Here is a 6,081-nt window from a genome sequence, read left to right on the forward strand (position 1 = left end):
ATTGTGCATTGAGATTCCTAGTGTTCTCCTCATTTTTCTCTACCATAACCCTAAGTCTCTCTTGCTCTTGGTAGAGTGCACGGTGAGAGTCATCACCTTGGGTTGTGGGAGAAGAAGAGGGTTGATTGGTTTGTTGTTTTGATTTTATTGTGAGTGTTGGTATGGTTGGTTATGGTGGTTTTGGTTGGCTTGGTGGTTATTGTTGTGGTATTAGGAAGAAGATTGGTAGTTGTTGTAGTAATGAGAAGATGAGTTGCCTTGGTTCCATCTTTGATTGGGGTTGTTTCCTGGGCATTGTCCCTCCACCCTTGATTAGAACTATTACCAGTAATTGTTTTGACCTTGAGATTGATAGGGTGGGTGATAAACCACTATTTTATGGTTTATCTTGGGCTTAATTGAGTAGTAAAATCAACTCTTTACCCACTTATTCATACTATTCGCATGTTTTACATTTGCCTTCCTAATTATGTGCTTTGATTGAAAACATGCTTCTTTGGCCTTAAGTTCCCTATGTTTAATCCTTTCTTATTACCATTAGATGCCTTGATATATGTGTTAAGTGATTTCAGAGATTACAGGGCAGGAATGGCTCAGAGGATGGAAAGGAAGCATGCAAAAGTGGAAGGAGTACAAGAAGTTGGAGAAATTCCTAAACAGTGCAGCCTGACCTCCTCGCACTCAAACAGCTATAACTTGAGCTAAAGAGGTCCAAACGACGCGGTTCCAGTTGCGTTGGAAAGCTAACGTTTGGGGCTTCGATTGATATATAATATGCCATAGTTGCCCTGAAGCTAGGTGACGCGACCGCGTGATCCACGCGGACGCGTCGCATTGACGAAAAACCAGCGTGGCAGATTTCTCCTCCAGCAATTTCTGGGCTATTTTCGACCCAGTTCTCAGCCCAGAAAACACAGATTAGAGGCTATAAAGTAGAGGGATTGCATCCATTCATGAATAAGCTTTCAAATTCACAATTTTAGGAGTTGATGTAGTTTTTAGAGAGAGAGGTTCTCTCCTCTCTCTTAGGATTAGGATTTAGGACTTCTCTTAGTTTTAGGAGTAACTCTCAATCCTAAGTTCAATATTTTTTGTTATTTATTTTCCTAATTTAATTTATGAATGTCCATGTCATATTTAAGTTCTTTTGTGAATGCAATTCGAGGTATTTTCAGATTTAATTTTGCTTTGCTTCATTTATAAATGCTTTTAATTTAATTTAGATATTTTCCCTTTTGGCTTTGGTTGATTAATTGGTGACCCTTGATTTATCAAACTCATTGTTGATTGAAATATTGTGTTTAATTGTGTGGTTTTATCATGATCTTTACCCACTTATTCATTAATTTAGCATGCATTTATATTTCCTTCCTGAAACTATTACATGATTGAAAACTGCTTCCTAGGAACTTTTAATTATGTATTTTTAATTCTCCTTTATTCCATTTGATGCCGTGATCTGTGTGTTAAGCGTTTCAGGCTTTATAGGGCATGAATGAGTTGGAGATTAGAAAGGAAGCTAGCAAAAATGGAAGGAACACAAGAAATTGAGGAGATAACCAGCGAGAAGTGACGCGGCCGCATGGCTCACGCGACCGCGCGGAAGAGGAGAAATTGCAGTGACGCGGCCGCATGGCTCACGTGACCGCGCGGAATGGTAAAGCACAAGCGACGCGGAGGCGTGGATGACGCGAACGCGTGGCAAGGAAAAATGCGAATGACGCGTCCGCATGGATGACGCGATCGCGTGACATGCGCGATCTGCATAATCTGCAGAATTCGCTGGGGGCGATTTTGGACCCTATTTTGACCCACTTTTCGGCCCAAAACAGCAGACTAGAGCCAGAGAACATGCAGAAACCAGAGACAACATTCATTTTACACAGTTTTAGTTTTAGATCTAGTTTACTCCTCCTATAGGTTTTCTCTCTACACATTCATAGTTCTTAGGATTTAATTTTCGATTGCTCTTTGCATTGGGACACTGAGAAGAGTTATTACCTCATCAAGACTTCGTCATTCTAGTTCGTTTTCTTTACTTGGTTTAATCTTCCATGTTCTTTGCTTTGTTTAATTTTACCATTGGAATATTTTTAGGATTATTTAATACAAGGATCACTTTTCTTTTTAATTGACTATTTTGATTTTTATTTACAATGTCTTTCTTTAATTCATTTTCATATGCTATGAATTTTACATTCACAATGAGCGAGTAGTTTCCTAACTTGATGGGGAGTTGATTGAAAGGAACCCTTGAGTTGGAAAGCTTAAAAGAAAAATTGTAATTGGGTTTATGGTTGGATTGCCTTCTAGTCACTAACACCAATTTCTTTTAATTAAGTTGTTTGCAACTTGTGAACAAACGTAGCATTGCAACTTGTTTGACTTTCCCTTACCTAGTAAAGGATAACTAAACAGAACAACCTTTAATTGTCAATTAATCTTGAGAGTATTCCAACAATAATAGGGATTCCAACTAATCAACTCCCAGTCAAGGCTTTTATTTACATTATTCAAATTCACCAATTTAATTTCCTGTTTACTCAACTCAAACCTATTTGAAAACATCTGATTAATAAAATAGCACACTTTTCTGCATCTTGTTGGGAGATGACCTGGGACTCATACTCCCAGTATTTTAATTTCAATTTTCTGTGACACCTTTTTAAATTGATAGGCAAATTTCTGGCGAGTTAAGAACTATACTTGCAACGTATATAAATTAACAATTTTTAATTCGCCAATTTCTGCTACAATTTTTGGCGCCGTTGCCGGAGAGTTGCAATAGAGTGCTAAAGTTATTAATTGGAATTTATTTATTTGCATTTTATTTTATTTTGCTAATATGAGCTGCATGTTTCTTTCGTCAAATGATGCGTTCACTTCCTGATCCAAGCTTGCCAATATTCGATCCTGAAATTGAAAGGACTATTTCACAATTAAGGCGAGCTCAGCGTCGGTTAGTCCTCTCTAAGGGCGGATTCGAAACGCCATTTGAGGAAGAAACCAGCTCCCGTTCTACTGATTCGGTTGATTTACGTACAGGTAACATGGCGGCAGCCAGAAGAGTTACTATCCAGGAGGAAGGAGCCCCTGATTTTACAATGCAACCGTTTCAAGTGCATCACCCAACGGTGGCTACAGATTTTGAAATAAAGACCGCACTGCTCAATTTGATGCCCAAGTTTCATGGCTTACCTGCTCAAGAGCCTATCAAGCACCTGAGAGATTTCCAAGCAGCCTGTTCTACTGTCAGGCGTGATGGTGTAGATGAAACTTCAATTTTGCTTAAAGCTTTCCCGTTTTCTCTTGAGGGAAAAGCAAGAGAGTGGTACTACACTCAACCCCTAGCGAATGTATCCAACTGGGATACACTCAGAAAAGAATTTTTGGAAAATTTTTTTCCATCTGAAGTTACTGATAAACTGAGGAAGGACATTTCCACGATTGTTCAGGATGACAACGAGACTCTCTTTGAATACTGGGAGCGCTTCAATAATCTTCTGGAAGCATGCCCCATCACAGGATTGACAAGATAGTGTTACTCAGCTATATCACACAGGGCATGAGGCCCCAAGATAAGACCACATTGGAAAGTGCTAGCAATGGGTCTATGAAGAAGTATAAGACCACTGATGAGGCATGGCAATTGATCAGCGACTTAGCTGAATCTACTAGGAACCACAGGCAGAAACAAGGCCGTTCAAAAGCCGTTGCAGAAGTATCCTCTAGCAGAGAGACTGCTGCTCTAGCTCAGAGTATCTGTGAAATGACCAACTTGCTAAAGCAGATGTAATTGAATCAACAAGTTCAGCAAGCTCAACCTTCTCCAGCACAGCAAAGCCAACAGTTAGTCCCACAGAGAGTCTGTGGCATTTGTGCTGATTATAGCCATTATACGGATGAATGCCCGCAGCTCCAGCAAGAAGACAACATGGTAGCATCCATTCATAACTTCTATGACTGTCCCAACCAAGGGTACAATCAAGATGGAAATCATAACCATGGATGGCAGGATAATTCTAACCAGAATTGGAGGGACAACAGTAACAGAGGAGGCAGAGATAATCAGGGAAATCAGAGGTGGAATAATAACAACAACAGGCAGCAGAACCAACCTTACAGAGCACCTCACCTGAGGCAATCCCAAGGACCACAGAATACCCAACAGCAGACCTCTCAATTTACTCATCCTTCTTCATCTTCTAATGAAGAGTTACTACAATCTTTTGAGCGGAGACAACAGACCATGGAAAATAATATTATGAATAACATTAATGCCAGTCTGAATGGTCTGACCTCTACTTTGCAAGCTCTTGTCTTACAGATTGGATCAATGCAAAATTCCAATAACCAACCTTCAAGTTCCACTGGAATTCCCTCTCAACCATTACCCAATCCAAAGGGAGGCATTAATGCCATTACCCTAAGGTCCGGAACCATACTGCAAGAGATGAATCGGGAGGAGCCAAGCCCACCAGAACACGCCTCAGCTGAAGAGGTAGTAGAAATAGAAAGCCTTGACTGGGATTAAGCCCACCAGAACCACACTCTTCAGCTGAGGCGTGTTCTGGTGGGCTTGGCTCCTCCCGATTCCTCTCTTGCAGTGTGGTTCTGGACCTTAGGGTAATGGCATTAATGCCTCCCTTTGGATTGGGTAATGGTTGAGAGGGAATTTCAGTGGAACTTGAAGGTTGGGTATTGGAATTTTTCATTGATCCAATCTGTGAGACAAGAGCTTGCAAAGTAGAGGTCAGACCATTCAGACTGGCATTAATGTTATTCATAATGTTATTTTCCATAGTCTGTTGTCTCTGCTCAAAAGATTTTAGTAACTCTTCATTAGAAGATGAAGAAGGATGAGTAAATTGAGAGGTCTGCTGTTGGGTATTCTGTGGTCCTTGGGATTGCCTCAGGTGAGGTGCTCTGTAAGGTTGGTTCTGCTGCCTGTTGTTATTATTCTACCTCTGATTTTCCTGATTATTTCTGCCTCCTCTGTTACTGTTGTCCCTCCAATTCTGGTTAGAATTATCCTGCCATCCATGGTTATGATTTCGACCTTGATTGTACCCTTGGTTGGGGTGGTCATAGAAGTTATGAGTGGATGCTACCATATTGTCTTCTTGCTGGAGCTGCGGGCATTCATCCGTATAATGGCTATAATCAGCACAAATGCCGCAGACTCTCTGTGGGACTAACTATTGGCTTTCCTGTGCTGGAGAAGGTTGAGCTTGCTGAAATTGTTGTTGATTCAATTTCATCTGCTTCAGCAAGTTGGTCATTTCACAGATACTCTGAGCTAGAGCAGCAGTCTCTCTGCTAGAGGATACTTCTGCAACGACTTTTGAACGGCCTTGTTTCTGCCTGTGGTTCCTGGTAGATTCAGCTAAGTCACTGATCAATTGCCATGCCTCATCAGTGGTCTTGTACTTCTTCATAGACCCATTGCTAGCACTTTCCAATGTGGTTTTATCTTGGGGCCTCATGCCCTGTGTGATATAGCTGAGTAACACTATCTTGTCAATCCTGTGATGGGGGCATGCTTCCAGAAGATTATTGAAGCGCTCCCAGTATTCAAAGAAAGTCTCGTTGTCATCCTGAACAATCGTGGAAATGTCCTTCCTCAGTTTATCAGTAACTTCAGATGGAAAAAAATTTTCCAAAAATTCTTTTCTGAGTGTATCCCAGTTGGATACATTCGCTAGGGGTTGAGTGTAGTACCACTCTCTTGCTTTTCCCTCAAGAGAAAACGAGAAAGCTTTCAGAAAAATTGAAGTTTCATCTACACCATCATGCCTGACAGTAGAACAGGCTGCTTGGAAATCTCTCAGGTGCTTGATAGGCTCTTGAGCAGGTAAGCCATGAAACTTGGGCATCAAATTGAGCAGTGCGGTCTTTATTTCAAAATCTGTAGCCACCGCTGGGTGATGCGCTTGAAACGGTTGCATTGTAAAATCAGGGGCTCCTTCCTCCTGGATAGTAACTCTTCTGGCTGCCGCCATGTTACCTGTACGTAAATCAATCGAATCAGTAGAACGGGAGCTGGTTTCTTCCTCAAATGGCGTTTCGAATCCGCCCTCA

The 6,081-nt window shown here is 41.2% G+C and overlaps 1 non-coding gene across 1 annotated transcript; it reads left to right on the plus strand.

The window, feature by feature from the left end:
• The first annotated feature begins 5,523 nt into the window (after positions 1-5,523).
• Positions 5,524-5,630, plus strand: LOC112745298 (small nucleolar RNA R71). Its single transcript, XR_003173235.1, has one exon. It is a non-coding gene; the product is annotated as a small nucleolar RNA R71 (small nucleolar RNA).
• The last annotated feature ends 451 nt before the right edge of the window (positions 5,631-6,081 follow it).

This window comes from Arachis hypogaea, chromosome 14, assembly GCF_003086295.3.
Source record: "Arachis hypogaea cultivar Tifrunner chromosome 14, arahy.Tifrunner.gnm2.J5K5, whole genome shotgun sequence".
Lineage (NCBI taxonomy): Eukaryota > Viridiplantae > Streptophyta > Magnoliopsida > Fabales > Fabaceae > Arachis > Arachis hypogaea.